The 16,211-nt window shown below is 51.3% G+C and overlaps 1 long non-coding RNA gene across 1 annotated transcript in view; it reads right to left on the bottom strand.

Annotated features, from left to right (window-relative positions):
- Positions 1 to 590: 590 nt before the first annotated feature.
- Positions 591 to 16,211, bottom strand: part of LOC135330238 (uncharacterized) — a 181,041-nt gene continuing 165,420 nt past the window's right edge. The window contains exons 3-4 of the long non-coding RNA XR_010392115.1: positions 2,206 to 2,322; positions 591 to 1,365 (exon numbers count right to left, since the gene is read on the bottom strand). This is a non-coding gene — a long non-coding RNA (uncharacterized LOC135330238). The remainder of the gene's footprint in view (positions 1,366 to 2,205; positions 2,323 to 16,211) is intronic.

The following is a 16,211-nucleotide window of genomic DNA, read 5'->3' as shown; positions in this document are numbered from 1 at the left end:
GTGAGCTCGGGGCAGCCCTGCGCGCCAGCGATGCGGGACTGGGATGAGCCCTGGACGGGCTGTGAGCTCCCTCACGTCAGCCCACGCCTCCTGCTAAGCCCTGGCAGCAGCCATCACCCGGAGCCGCGCCAGCTTGGCTGGATTACGATTTTTGCCTTATTCCTACGGCTTTTCTCACCAGATATTTTACTGCCTCATGCAATGTGCATCCCTAAGCTGGCGAGACCTGTATCAGAGGCGGTGAGGCAGCGGCGGAGGAAGCCAAAGGTCCTGAGCACCCTCCAGGATCCCACCACTTGTTTTTAGGCTTCCAGGGCATCTTATCAAACCGGAGGCTCCTGGGGCAGCCGGGGACGCGGAGCCGCCCCGTGCCCATGCTTTGCCGGCCCGGCTGCACGACTCGGGGTGCTGCAGCTTTCGCCTGCTGCTCCGTGACATCTCTCAGCGTTTATGTGACCGAGGACACAAGCCCGGGCCTATTTCGCGATCCCACTCTACTGTGAAACAAGCCTCTCTGGGCAGTTTCCTTCTGGGAGTAAACTGTCATTTTTCACCACATAAAATTTTATAAGTTTCAAGCGAATGGAAAATGGATTTTATTATTTTATTTTATTTTTTTTAAATCTTTCTTTCTTTCTTTTTTTTTTTTTTTTTGCCCTGAATGTTTTATGGCTGCAAAAACAGAATTTGTGGTTTGAACTGTTAAGGTTTGATGCAGAGGGCTATGGAACCTTTTATGTAACCCGCTGGCCTGAATAATTATCAAAATATTTTGCTTTCCACTCTTTCTAAGCCTCTGCATCAGGAAAAAAAAAAGTGTATGCAACCTTTTGACCACAAAATAATACTACTAAGAAAGCCCCCTTCAGAAGGGGTGCTCGCCGAGCCGCTGCAGAGGCCGTGGCAGGGAAGGCCGGGAGCTCCCCGCCGCGGCGGCCGCTCCGCCGTGGGCACGCCGGGGCCGGGGCTCGGATGCAAAGCAGAGCTCGGTCTGTTTAACAGGTCGGGCCAGGGACCGGCTGCGGAGCGGCGGCGCGGGCTCTTCTGTCGCCCGGCTGCTGCGATGAGCACGATGCACCGGGACGGCCAGCGCCGCCGGCACCGGAGACGGCTTTCCGCTTTGCAAAGCAGAACGTCGTATAAATCCATCTCTCTGCGAAGGACCTTGGATCCAGTCCATCTCCCCTGCCCTACAGTGAAATATTCTTTCTGTTATTATTAATAGACTCGCAGGACTATTTAAAATCCATCAGGCAAGGTGATATCGCAAAGCTGGTGTCTACGGTTGGAGAGCATGAACGCAGCGCTGTGTCATCCCCAGCGCCGCTGCGCTCTGTGCGTGGCCTCCCGTTCGTCCCAGGGGCTCTGCAATTTTTAAAAAGCTTATTTATAACTCTATATTGAAAAACTCATCCAGAGTGAATATCGTTGATTTTGTATAGCAAGTATGGAAATCGCTATTTCCAATCTCTCCCATTGATTTCTTCTTTAAATGGCGTTAGGATTTTGATTACATTAATTTTTTTTAAAAAATCTTTTCTTCCCTGGAAAATATCTCTGATCTTTCTTTTTTTTCCCAATTTGTTCTATCCTCTCAGCTTTTGGCCATCATGTTTTGGTTGCCAAATATCAAAAAGAAATGTTAAAACTATTTTATTTTAAAGTAAAATAGTCAGCTAGGGTATTAAGGGCAGGGCGGTAAGGAAAGATGGGGGGACTGGACATCTGAGCACCCGGAGCGGGAGCTGGGATGGGAATGGGAAGAAATCCCAATTAGATGGCTAATTTAGCTCCTCGAGCAGATTCTGGCCTTTGGCCCTGGGGCCAGAAGTACTCATTGGTCTTGGGTTTGCCATGCTTGGCTGAGCATGGGTTAATTGAGGCTTTTTTGCTGAAAAGCCTGGAAACGCCGTGACACCGGCTAACCTGGAGGAATGTGTCCGTGCCCCGGAGCCATCCATCCTCCGCGTTTCTCCCAGCAGGTAAAGAGAGAGCGGAGAAAGGGCTGGGGAAAGGCCCCGGGCCGTGGTCCAGCAGAGCAGTCGCCATCCCGGGGGAGAAGGGGGGCTTCAAAGGGTCGGTGGCAGGAGGATGCTCCTTCCCTTCCGCTCGCCGGGCCTCAAGTTTTCCAGCTGGGCACGGTCACAAAGCCCTGCTCAATTACCCGGGTTTTAATAAGCGTGCTCAATGAGGCCACCGACTTACCCGGGTTTTAATTAGCGCGCTCAACGAGGCCCCCGATCTGCAGCCCCTCCGCTCCCTGCCCGGCCGGCGGCCGTCCCTCTGCTCCCCTTCGGGCTCGGGCTTTCGTGTCACCTTTCTCTGCAGGTAAATAACACACGGTTGCTATCCTGAAGCCACTTGTGATATTTTGTTCAATCGTATGAAAAGTTCACCCTGAGCTCCAATCATTCAAAGCAAAATAACTTGCTAGTTAGACATGCTTTTTCTAAGTAGCTATGAAAATAAAGAAAAAAGTCACCCCCTCTCTTGGAAGTCAAATATTTTTTATTATTGTTCACCCAAACATGTTTTTTCTTTAATTCTGTAACTGTTCAAACTGACTTTTATTTCTTTCTGTGACTTTTGGCACTGCCAGGGCGCTCAAGGAGATTATTTAGCCCTCCCTGACCTCAGTCCTGATGGGAGATTTGCAACTCTGGCCTAATCGCCCAGTAACACTGACGGCTATTTAGGAAACATCATTTTCCCGTTCCTTTGGGCTATTCCCTTCCTCTCCTTTCTGCCGAAAATCCTCCACAGACAGGGCTGGTTCCAGCGCTCGGTCCCAGCAGCACGTCCCGGCCCTCCTCTGCCTCCCAAATCCGTCCCGTGCCGACAGGGCTCCTTGCTGCAGCGGCAGAGGTGCATTACGTCTTGGGCAGCATCCAGAATAAGAGCGTTTCCCTCATTTACAGCACTAATTGAGAGGTTTATAGGCCTACAAAAATATTCCATAGCTCCTAGGGCTTCCTACGGTGTTGCACACCTTGAAGGCCTATTTTCTGAAAACACTGAATCATGCCGTGACTCACGGCGAAACGGGAACGGGGGGCGCCGAGGGAAGGACAGGGCTCGTCGCCGGGCACGTGCTGCAGAGCACGGCCTTGCCTCGGGGGGGGGTCCGGCAAAACCCCCGCCCCGGGCTCCCTCCTGTCTGCTTTGAGGGCTTTGCTTCATTGCCTGCCCCAGATGGGCCCAAGTGCCCCCAAATCAGGCTTGCTTGAGCATCAGGTGGTCGCTACCCACGTGCAATATATTCTTCTACAAGTAATGATTTCAAAAAAAAGTGGCTTACTTCTGATTTTTTACTCAAAAATCGACTGGCGATATTCACTGGTAAACGTCACCCCTGAACAATGTTACGCACTTGGAGTGAGTTGAAAAAATGCCAGCTTTTATGGCAAAACCAGTGTCTACATGTGATGCATCTCACAGCAAAGGATGGAGTCCTCTGAGCACAGGTAGTGATGCCCTTCATGCACCCTCCCTTTGTGAGCCTTCGGCCGGCACCGGCGCTTCACGTTTTGGATCCCTTCTCCGTCATCATGACGATCAGCAAATTGCCTTGTTTCCCTAACGGCAGCTCCCGTCGGCCTCCCAGCGCCGAGCCGGCGGCCGCCTTCGGCGGGCTCCTCCGGGAGCAGAGCTAAGCGAGCCCCGCGCCACGGACGCGCGGTGCCGTTTCTTCAGCCTGACTAGTGCTTTTTCACCAGCGTAACTGGATTTCATCCCTCCACAGCACTGCCCAGTTAGAAGTGGGTTGCAAAAACACCTGCTTTTGCCAAGACATCCCAAACACCACTTTTATGGGTAGACTATGCGATCCAGACCCTCAGCTGGTGCAGCCTGGCGCGGCTCCGTCGGGGCCAACGCGGCCGCGCTGATTCGCACCGGCGCAGGAGCCGGGCACGAGCGAGGGGGACACGCGCTCGCCGCGCTCCCTCCTCTGCAGCGAGCAAGAAAAGATGGGGAACAACCTTCCTTTTTTAAGGAGGTTTGCAGGATTTTGGGCAGTTAGGCTCTCAGCAAGCCCCAGACCTCGCCGAACCGACGGGCAACCTCCGAAACAGGCGGGGAGGTGCCAGCGCAGACTCCTCGACAGAATAAGGCCTTCAATTACCGCAGCGATATAATTAATTAATTTACGGCCGCGGGCAGACGGCAGCTGACTTCACCGCGCGCTGCGCTGCTGACTAACGCTCGCATCAACACCTCCGGCGAGCCGGCCCGCGCGGCAGCCCCGCTCCGCCGGGACACCCTTTCCAGATCATTGGAACTAATTGAGGTAATGGAGAAATTGTTCTCATGCCAAAACACTTTCTTTTTTTCTTTTTTTCTCCCTCCCCCTCTTCTTCGGGTAAGATGATAATATTTAGAAAGCTTCTGGCTACTGCTTAAAGGAGCAGGGCAGCGGCTTGGAGGCTGGGCGCACGCGCCGGCCCCAGCCGCCGTGCCACGGCCGCCCGGTCCCACCGGGCCACCCCCAGGGCCCCCAAACCGCCCCCCGGCAGCCGCTCGAGCTCTCCTCGCTTGCCCCAGTCGCCCCGATCTCTGCCACCGCTTGCGTGGCCCCAAAAACTGCTCGGGAACGGGCTGCCCTAGGCCTGAGTACTGGACGGGAAGCTAAAAAGCCATGTGAAACCGAGAGCGGTGGCTGCGGGGTAGGGTGGGATCGCAGGGGGACAGCGCTCTCCCCGCGACGCAGATATAAATGCTCATTCTTCTGCTTCATAACGTTTGGCTTAAAGCATGGTTTGATTTTCCTCCAGAAGCGCAGCAGCCCCCCGACCAGACCCGCTGCCTGCGTCGGCGTGCGCAGACCCGCCGAGCCCGTCCCCCCGGCCCGTCCGCTCACCAGCACCTGATCCGCAGCTGTGCTGGCCTCGACGAGCACCGTTTGGGGAGCACGGCAAGATGGGGTGGCTGCCATCGGGTCTGCTCTGCTCCAAGTGCATGCTAATTACACGATTGCCACAACGAGCATTAATCATAGCGGAGGTGTCTAGAGGCCTCTAGTGTCCAGAAGCTACAAGAACGAGCCCGGTGCGTGCACGCAGGCAGAGCCACCGCTCTTCTGGAGCTGCGCTTTCACTAATCGAGACGAGGAGCCTGGGGTGGGAGGCTGGGAGAGGCAGAGCTGTCAGCAGGAGCCTCCTTAAAACTCGCATTGTTTTGCTACCATCGAGGGCTCACTCGGAAAAAATCAAGAAAAGCTGCTTTTTCAGTATTCACATGCAAAATAGGAACCTGACCAACACGGTGCTCAAAGTCCCCCGTGACATGTTAACGGCAACGCAAGCCGGTGGGCTGCAGTTCTGCACGGCCGGTCTGTGCAACTCAGCATCAGCGACCACCAAAACCGCTGGGAGCCACAACAGCCTGTGCACGCACAGAAATGCAAAACACCACGAACACGGCACGTGCTTGGTAACAGCTACCAGCCAAGAGACGGGAAAAATCCTCACCTTGGCTATATAGGAGTCCTCAAAGACTCAGACATCCTCGGCTGGAGGCCTCTTGGACACTCCAAAGGAAGTTGGTACAGGCGGGAATAATTGCAGGAATGTCACATATTGGTGGCACCTCGGCCAAGCTGAACCGTGCCCTAGGCACTTTGGGGCAGAGGGGGGTTTACAGGTCCCAAGTGCTGCATCTGGTTCTTCTTTTGGAGCCTGCAAAGTGGCCAGGGATCAGCAGGGATGCAGCGCTGCAGCACGACCTGCCTCCCGTGGCCTCGCACGCGTGTTCGCCCGGGTCGGGGAAGCCCCATCGCTCTGCTTGCACCGGCTCCCGTTTGCCTCGCGTGTGCAAGGAGCCCTTGGAGCAGCGGCGGTTTTCTGCCTTTTAGCATCCCGTAGCCAAACGCTCTTCCACTGGACTCGGCTTCGTGAGCGACATGGCGGGATGGCTGCCACCGTGACAGGTAGCTGGCGATTTAATCCTGCAATTAATAAACTAGTCTGAACTTGAGGTTGAATGTGCGCAGAGAAGATCTACCAACACCAAGAATTATCCGGCGGCAAGCGCTCCCGGCTCCTGCACGGAAAAACGTCCCTCTCCCCTCCCGGCATCGCCGAGCGCGGCCTGGGCAATATTGTCATGCTAATACAGCAGCCCCCCGAGCCCGGAGCCTCCCGCGCCGCAGAGACGTTCCCACCAGGTCCCGGCACTGCGGCTTATTCAAACCCCGCTGAATCGCCCCCAAGAATAAAAGCCGCGGGCTTAATTAACTGCTGCTGCTCGTTCCCAATCGCGGCGCGATTGTTGTGCTGCCGCGCCGGTTGCTAGCGCGGCGGTGCCAGGACGCCGGGGCCCCGGGCTGGCCTCGGCACTGGCCGCAGCGCCGCCCGCCCTCGCCCCTTCCCTCGCTCCCCTTGTTTTATTTATCGCTTTTGTGAGGCTGCGGGTGTTGCTTTTCCGTGCCAGCGGCTTGCAGTGCTTAAGTCGGTCATGGAAAAATTCGGGAGCCTCGTGCCAGGTTTCTTCTCCCTTCCTTGTTTGCGCTATTAGGTGCCTGTCCTTTCCGGCCTGCCTCTCTCCAGGAGCTTTTATGACTTTGCACAAAAAAGGCAGCTCTGACACCCACTAGCATCTTTCACAGCTTTTAGCAGCTGCCTACGCTATATTGGAAAGAGGGGCTGCATGCTTTTTAAGGCAGAAAAGCAGAAAAGGCCCCCCCGGCCCTCCCTCCCCCTGCGCCAGCCGTCCTGGGGCGGAAAAGCAAGCGGGAGCCGGGCGGGCGACCCAGCTGCCTCCCTCCCTCCCTCCCTCCGGAGGCTGCGATCCCTTCCCGGAGCTCGGGACACGGCTGCATCCTGCGGCCCTTCTGCGGAGCAGCCGGGCGCCGGGGCGGAGGGGTTCCCGCACCTCTCGGCTTCCCCAGCGGCTGCTCGGCACCGGGGCGCGGGGCTGGCGGGGAAGGGAAGGCTGCTCCCTCCGCACGGGCGGCCAGCCGACGCGCAACGGCAGCCTGGCTCGCGTGCCGGCTGTCTGCCGGCGGTGCCGCTTCTTTCTGCACCTTTAGACGGCTCAGAGGAAAGGAGACTGCAGGCCGTGGCTTCCTAACAACTTTGGGACTGTGCCGCCACCTTGTCCCAAATCTGACCAAGTCACGATGGTCTCGGACATAAATTCCAATAAACTCCATGGAAATAGGGAGCTGGACAAAGGAGACAGGCTCTGGTGGGACTTTCCCCACTGAGGAAAGCACAACCGTTATTAGACACTGGAGAGTCCACCAGCGCAGACTCCATCCTGGGATCAGAGGGAAAAATCCTCGGCTGCAGCTTGTCCTCACTGGACGTAAGGGACTCGGCTGTCAACGCGTAGGAGACTCAGCTGCTCGCAGCCTGGTTTGTCTGTATTCCTCCCCCAGCAGACTGGGGTCCGGAGGGGCTGCTGCAGGCAGGGAGGCAGGGCTCTGCCCCACAGCACATCTGGGGCCCAGAGGGGCTCCTGCACACAGGGAGGCAGGGCTCTGCCCCACAGCACATCTGGGGCCCAGAGGGGCTCCTGCGGCGGGACCGCGCTCGTCCCAGCCTCTGCTCAGAGCTGCTTCGCCTCCGTCCGAGCCGGAGCTCGCCTGCATCTGCCCGCAGGACGGAGGGCAGACCTGCCCTTAACTCGGGCGGTGCAAATGAGAAAGAAGGAGAAAAGGAGGGACAGCGGCAGTGCGGAGCAGCGGGGGTTCACAGCAGGGTGAGGGCCTGGGGACTGGAAACCATCGGGTCCCGGGGGGATGAAGCGCTGACGTCCTCCCGGCTGGGTCCCTGCCCTTCCAGTTAACCGGCAATTAAGGCAGGAGAGGGCACGTAACGGTGCTGTATATTAGCTTATCTCACATGGCAGATCAAGGAGGAGACCACTTTAAGCATGGAGCTGGCTTATCTCTCAGGGAGAAATGGAGCATGTCTTTCCCTCTGTCCCCCACCCCGTGATTTATACTGACCCGGCATTTGCATTTACACCAGTAAACCAAGTTCTGACAAGGACCTTGTTAAATGCTGGAATAAATCAGTTCCTCTGACAAGTATCCTTTGCTACCTTTGGAAATGACAGACATATACATATTTGGGGGCTTACGCACATACACAAATGCACAAACTCAGACGCAATTGTGCGCACACGCACACACACACACACACACACACACATATATGCATATGTTTTTTACAACTTGGCTCAGCATCCTGAAAGGCTTTTCAGAGATGAAATACTAGTCACACTCAACAGCAGGGGAAAAAAACAAGTTAAGAGTTATTAGATGAGGGAGAAAAGATGCACTCAGTTTAAAATGAGGCGGATGGGTCATCTGCCAGAGGGAGACAGGGCTCTCCCAGCCCACAGACGCTCTGGAGGCAGTGGACTATCACACCCACCGCGACCAAATTGTGTGAAAGCTGGGACGGAGCAGGAGCCAGATGGTATATGGATATGTATATTTATAAGAAAAGCTAGAATTAAACCTTTTGGAGATTACATTCACAAAGTACATGGATGTTAAAATTAGAAAGAAAAGCCAGTTAAAGTCGGTCAAAGTACAAAATTAAAAGAAAATAAACAGTTTAGAGGCAGCAGCTAAAACCATCATACAAGAATAACTCCATTTTCAAATCCTCGGTGATGCTACATCAAATCTCAAGACTGAAAATGCCTGATTAAGGGGAGATGACCACATGAGTAAAATAAAAGAAACAAAAAAAAATCCTCACCCACTGTGGCGTAACATTAAGATTTACCCAAATGCAGGGGTTGTCTTCTAGTCTAAGTAGATAAGTGGTAGGAAGTTGAAGTGACCTGAGTTTGTCCATAGCCCTGGCCCCATGGGAGCAGAGCAAGTCAAGGTTTCTCTCCAAAAACCTGTGTAGACTTACGGACAGTTTAGGTATCATGTATATAACTACCATCTTCTTTCCCCTTAAGGAAGACACACAAACGCCCCAATTCCATGACACTTATTTCACCTCTAAAATAAGCAATTCACCTGAAATGAGCATTTTCAGGGGCTCCTGACCCTGGTAAAGGAAAGCCCTAACCCCAATTGTAAGCTGTTGCAGATTGGGCCTTTTTGCCTGATCTCAACATTTCGTTCACGGTTTCCCTTTACAAAAGCTGCTGGGTGGTGAAAGAGGAGTACACACGAATTCTGTCTATGTATCAAGCCTCCAAATCTTGGAGGACTTGCGCTCTCCATCTACAAGGTAACCAGGCAGAAGGGGGCAAGAAGCCTCCCTGCAGGACCGAGAACATGGATGGCTCGAGTCCCAGATCCCTGTGTCTTTTGACTTGCCAATCACACGATGTCTCCTGACTAAATGAAAAGGTCATTTCCCCTCTTTGCCATAACAACGCGGTCTAAAAATAAACTCTTGCCTTAAAAAATATCTCCATTGGCCTTTAAGACGAGAGAGAGAGAAAAAAAGAGGGGGGAAAAAAAGGAGAGAGGGAGAGAAGAACAAGAAAAAAAAGAAGAAAGTCAAGTCATAAGTTGTGCTGTTCTTCTTGCCAACATCCACAAACCCTCTTCCAAATAGCCTCTCATTTACATGCATGTTTATTTTGTTTTCATGGCTGTCTGGAAGTCAGACCCCCCCACCCCTGCCTAAGACAAAGATGCGACGAGGCAGAGAAAGCCCAGCCCCACTCATCACATCCAGCACCACAGCCATGGCTGGGTTTCTGACTGTCCACGCAACCAGCTCACATGTGCTTACGTACACAGATGGTGTCTTATGAAAGGGATGATAAAAACCAAACCAAACCAAAAAGAGATATGCAGGAGAAACAGCCCTGCCAGCCCCCCTCTAAGATGACTGGTAGAAATGTTCCTTACCTGAGCTTTTTTTGCCTGTCCTCGCTTTGCGGAGGATGATCTTTCCCCTGAAAAGATCTACACTGGTTTCATTAGGTTTCTTTGAATAACTTACTTTGTCTTTATTAATTATGTTACAATTATACTAAATATCTGAGGGAGGGATTGGGGCTAGAGCATATACAGACACGGGGTCTGGAAGTGTGCTTTGTTCTACGGACACATGCAATTCTTGTGCTTCCCAATAGAAAAGGCTTCGGATAGTGTTTAGCAGGACAAACTGTGCTCTTTGAGGATCCAGGAGGCTAAAACATAGAATATCATTTACTTCTCAGAGGCCAACAAAATCTGCACTGGAGTGTGAAATGGAGGAGATGTAATTAAATCTTGAATAGCTTATTGATGTGCTTTCCAGGTATTTAAATCACATTCCATGTGGCTCTGATTACCCAAATACTCACTCTCATGCTTAACTTTAAGCACTTGCGTCAACTGAAGTGGAAGCAACAAGCATATGTCTGTGCACAGGCAAACGTACACTGCTACGTTTGTGGGACCGGGGCATGTCTGTGCCTTGCTGCTCCGTTTGCTGTTTCTGGACGAAGGTGCTGATCCACGCAGTCTGAGCGACGAACTCCCCAAACCCTTTATTCATTTTTCGGTGAAGGTGCAACAATCTTCAAAAGCACCCGGATGACAGGGGCCAGGGATGGTCAGTGCTGGTAGGTGATACCTGCGGCACGGCTTGATGGCCGAAACGGGCTGGTGTGTCCTGCAAAGTCTGAGCGGGCCCTCGGAGAGCACTTGCCATAATGGGCTAGAAACAGTGCAGCAACGCGTTTCTACCCATACTGGTATTTCTAAATTCTCATAGTCCCCATTTTGACCACCTGATGGACTGAAATTGAGAAACGCAGATCAGAATCTACCCTTGCAATGCTGGAGCATCAAATCTGGGCTGTCATTTGCCCTCTGACACTGCACTAGACACAGCAGACTGGACTGTTCTGAACTTTTTAGAAACCTCCTTCCCCCACTGTCTTTAAGCTCCTCCTGGCTGTGTCCGTATGGGAAGTCAAGAAGTTTTCTGGCTATCACCACCTACCTCTTTAAGGATTTTCTATGAGAAAAGATTATTTTGCTTTGGATGGCTAAAACTGCACAATTTCCCTGAGGTGGATGAAGCTCTACTAATATAAAAACACTTATATTCATATGGCTTATTCCTGTACGAGAAAGGCAGTGAGCTTAGATGGTATAAGGCACCCTTATGCTGTCCACACTACAGGATATGCTGTTATAACTGTATGGGTAAAATATCACTGCCTTAGCCAACATAATTACACCGGTACAAAAGATACTGTGTGTAGACCAGAGCTACGTGTGCCACTTCCTAATACTTTCATAGGCCACTTTTGGCCACTGTTGTACCCAAAGAAAATCATTCTGTTCAGTCAGGTCCTCCGCAGATCCCAAGCAGCAGAAAAATAACCGGCCTGGGTCAACAGATACTTCTGACATAGAAAGTCACTGCCAGGAGAGTTGGTTCATGGCAGTCTCTTAGTTGGAGAAAGACGTTTCCCTCCCATTTTCCCATTAATGAATTTATGATCTAGGACTCTGCCCAAGACAGAGGTTGGGACTAGGACGGGACAGGTGTCACAGGGCACTGAATCCTAGAAATTAGATCTCTAGAAACGTCTAGAAATTTGGATCATTTTTTGTTGTTTCTGGGGCTAGTTCTTCTCTGCTTTACATGTTGCATATCAACCAACATGTCAGACATCATAGAAAAGAAAGTTTTTCTTTAAATAAGAATGCAATGGGGAGAAGGCGATGAGAGATGAGAAGATGGCCTGCCTCCTCTGCTCCTCCATGAGTGGGGAATTCAAAACGGCTGGTGCTGCTGAAAGGCTTTATCTTTCTGGAAGAGGAAGGGGACAAGGTGGGGAAGGTAGTATAAATCTCTGCAAACTTGGGAATGACAAAATTCTATAAACAGGCTGTAAACCCAGGTATAACCAACAACCTGCGCATGCAATGGTCTGTCCCCAGAGCACTCTGCTGACGTGTACACTGGGCGAGAAAGCCACGCTCTGCACCGCGAGGCCAAGCACAGACCGAGCGCAATGCGAGAGCCGCCGATCGCAGCTGCTCCGCTGCAGAGTGAATCACGCCACATTAACATGGGAGACAAAACGGGCTCGTTGTGCAGCCTTCTGCCTTGGTGAGGGACACCTCGCTGAAAAGCACTTATAATTTAAAGAGCAAGGTCTGTTCTAGCAGCCAAAACAGATTTCCAGCCTTGCGCCAAAGGAGCAAGTCATGAAGGCCTTGCTGTGGTGAAGGGGAGACCTGCCTTCAGCCATCAGCTCCATCACAGGCTTCTTGTGTGCTGTTGGGATGTACAAAGTTTCTCGGGATGTCTTTCCCTGTGGCTTAGTTCAACTCTCCAAAATGAGGACAACAGTTAAGTGAATTGCTTGGATTTTGGCCAAACAGGCCAGAATATACTGAACTCATCTAATCGGGGAAGCAAAGTAGCCCTAGGCCTCTACAGCGCTTGGATGAAAGGCCAGGCCAAGCCAAGGGGTCACGGTGGAACATTAAACCAAATAAATTAAACCAGCTGGGAGACTCCATTTGCTCTCAGCATTACTTTTGAGCTGACGGATGGGGGGAAGAAAAGAAAGGAGGAGTTAATTCCCTCACTCCTTGTGGAAATGACAGCTGCTCGCCCATGCGAGGGGCAGAGGGAGCACGAAGATCAACTGCTACTATCAATCAGTCAGTCACGGGGAGAGGAGAAGGCTGGAAAACCATGCTGAGGCCTGAGAGATGGAAAAAGAGGGGTTTAGAGAATGGTGGTGGGTTGTGTCCATAACTGCGGTGAGACATGGAGGTCGGGGGCTGCCCAGCATCGAGTGCCCCGAGCCGGGACGACTCTCTTAGTCCCACACAGACTTCCATATAATACGTCTGAAGGGCTTGAATACGACTCTGGTAAGACCCCATCCAGTAAGGTCTCATGGAAGGGCAGTTAAAAAGAATTGGATTATAACTTCAATGAGGCATGATACGGAATATGATATGTTTATGAATGCAAAAAGAAAAAAACCTAGAAAAACAAGCCTTTTGGAAACAGTTCTGAAGAACCAGACAATGCTTTTTTTGGGAAAGGCGGATACTGTTTGCATCATAAAAGATAATCCTGAAATGACTCTAGCGGAACTGAACCATGAGAAGCTGCTAGAGCAGTAACAGCAGGAGATGTTGAGATAGTCCTTTTCCCAGTCTCAATTCATCTTGTTATTTGTCTAGAAGCTGCTGAAATTGTTCTTTGAGGATGTGCCTTAGAAATAGCTTACTATTGTTCAGTCTGAATCAGAAAAAGCTGTTGAAATCATCATGCAAAGAAGAGTACTGTGTTGTCAGGGCAAAGATTTCAGTCTCTCTGAAAGACCTTCAGCCGGAGGTGCCTCGTTGCTCCTTGGTCTTGAACTCCTCTGTAACAGCAGCAGCAACCAGCCCTCGAAAGAGCCCTGTGGCTGGGGGTCAGGCGACTTCTGCTTTCAGACTCATTCAGACTATTCCCATCAGCAGAGCGCTGTGGCTCAGCTATGGACTATGCACATCTCGCAGCTGACCTAGTTTGGAGGCTCTTATGCATAAGACCATTCTTGTTTCTTTTCTCATGGACTTTTTGCTTTTAATTGAAGCTCTTTCCCTATAATTCCTATCTTTTCATATCTTCCCTATCTTCACCTTCAGGGTGCATTTTCTTATACTGCTTTCCACGATGCCCTTTGACCTTGGAACAGTCGCTCCTTTTCCCATTGCTGCTGCCTCCCTGTGTCCTCCATCCGCATCAGCTTCCTCCGCTGTGATACTGCTGTGCTGAGAAGAAAGGGCAGTGCATGCTTGTGGGTCCACGGGAACGTCACTGAGCTTGCACAGTCCTGTGCCTCGCCTGACATTTTGGATGTGCTAGCATGTCAAGTCACTGGGATATACCCACACTGCAAGTGCTTATCAGCCCCTGAGCTAGCAAGTCTTCATGACCATTGTCTCCTTGGTTCAATTTCACCTTAATTTTGCTGAACGGACTTTGGGGCTTTTGATGATATTACCCCTATGTTCATAAAAGCGAATCACCACCACCAGCAGGGTCACTGCATGCACTGCACAAGACCTCTCCAAACAGCATACGAAGGAGGGGAACAAAACTAATTTCTTTGTTAATATGCATTTCAAAAATTATGTTAGACCCACCACGAAAAAGGGAGTCAAGTCCACATGGAGGTAAATGAACAGAAATGTAACGCAACAGACTTAGAATCTGCTAAGTTATTCATGAGCCAGATCAGTAAACTATTTAGATTTCTGTACTAAGTACCTAGTTGTTTGATCACACGTAGCAGCAGAGGAAAATACGAATGCAGCGTTTGCCTTCCCTACCAGCGTGAGGGTCTCGAGTATACAGTAATTAGAGTTGGACTCCCCAAGTGTGGAATTAACAGTATGTTTGGGTTAAACTCTTAAGACAAATCATAGCGGGACTCTTCTCAGCTTCCCTCTGCCCCCACAGTGTAACGAGCCTCTGCGTTGGAGAATATTTTGGTCTCCAGTTCTGTTATTCTATCACTTCTTATTATTAGAAGTTTTTCTCATATCCCAATTGGTAGAAAATGTCATCATCGATTGCCAAGAATAACCTAATATTGTTTAAAAACATTATTGCTGGGGCTGACCCAGGGCATGTCGTGCTGTGAGCGGAGTAGACTTGGAATCACAGCCCCCTTTCAGCTCACGGCAGCAACAAGGGCTGATGTGTTTCATGCGCTTTCCGAGGGCGAGCGGGGAAGGAGGCTGCACCCGCTTCCCATCGGCGCGTCCTGCGAAGCGGCAGTGCCCCGCGGTAGCTGCGGATGCGGATGGGCACCTGGCGCTAGGGGAGAGCAGAAGGGCCACGGAGAAGGTCCCAGGCGGAGGGTGATGGAGGCATTCACACTTCTGCTGCTCCTCGGGTCACTGTCTCCAGCGCGAGCAGCTCTCGCAGAGGGCTGGCAAACTTCTTTTCAAAGAAAATAAAAGCATCTCACAACATTTGTGTAAAGCTTGAACCACATCTGTAGGGATTTTGAGAAGCACTGGATCGTGTTAGGAAAGCGTTGCCATTGCATTTCCCCTTCTCTCCGGTTGCTGCCTGCCTTTTGCACAGCCTCGGACCGGCCGTGCACCTCCTAGGACGGGGAACACCAGACCCCCATCGCTGCTTAACTGCAGCCGTCCGTTTCTGATGGGCCATCTGACGTTGGGTGCCAGCTCTCACGCGTTCTGCCCCTGCCTCACGGCTGTATGTTGTGGCTAGGGATGACAAGGGATAGGATGAAAGTGCTGTTATTATTTTTATTTTTCATCAGTGACTGGAGGCACAGAGAGAGACAACGGTTTGCCCAGGTACACAGTAAATCAGTGGCAGAGGCAGAAGGCGTAAGGTCCAGCCTCAGGTCTGAACCACAAGACAAGTCCAGAAAAAGGGAGACGAGAGGGCAACGAGGTGTTTAAACCCACTGGAGGCAAAGGGGGACACGACTGGGCCAGGCTCAGCCTAAGCCAAGGTTGCTCCCTCCACGCTCCGGCTCCACGACCCTCCGTGAGCCCAGCACAACGCTGCTCCTAACTCAGCTGCTTAACTCAGGCAAGAACAACTCTGCCCACCCTTCCCTTGCGCTGCTGCAGCTATTGAACGTGCCAGGCATAAACAAAGCACCACAAGACAATTTATTTCACCATTTCCAGCAATCGCTCTCGTTTTTTTTTAATTATTAATCTCTTTGGTGCAGTTTTAAAGAACCCGATGTGCACTTGGAAAGCTGAATATTCTGTGACTTCTCCATCACTATTTCACAGCAGATTCATGTGCTGTTATAGTGAGAAGTCACAAATAATTAGGTGTTTGTTGATTTATTTGTTGCCATTAATATTTGTCCACAATTCAGAATTTTTACCCCTTTTTAAGGTTTTGAATTGTTTGTAACCAGCTCTGGTTTTGTTACAACAGTCACTGTCTATCTGCACTTGACTGATCTGGAAGGAACAGGGCCTTTTGCTTGTGATCTCCACAATTTGAAAATAAAGGAATGAGGGGGAAAGAAAGGAAAGAGGAGGAAAAGAAGACAACTGTGCTACTCCTTGTGTTGTCTTGCCTCTCTGTTAGCTTTTCATTTCACCCTTTGTTGTATTCAGTTTGACTTGTAGGTTCAGCCTTTTACACCGATCCGTTTGTATTTAACCCCTCATAGAGCATCTTTCCAGCTCTGCTGCCGACACAGCGGTCGTCGCCGTAGCTGAATAATGGCAGGACCAAAATGTGACTCCTGCATTTGAGTAGTTC

Source organism: Dromaius novaehollandiae, chromosome 18 (genome assembly GCF_036370855.1).
Source record: "Dromaius novaehollandiae isolate bDroNov1 chromosome 18, bDroNov1.hap1, whole genome shotgun sequence".
NCBI classification, from domain to species: domain Eukaryota; kingdom Metazoa; phylum Chordata; class Aves; order Casuariiformes; family Dromaiidae; genus Dromaius; species Dromaius novaehollandiae.
This window is presented reverse-complemented; position numbering and strand designations above follow the sequence as displayed.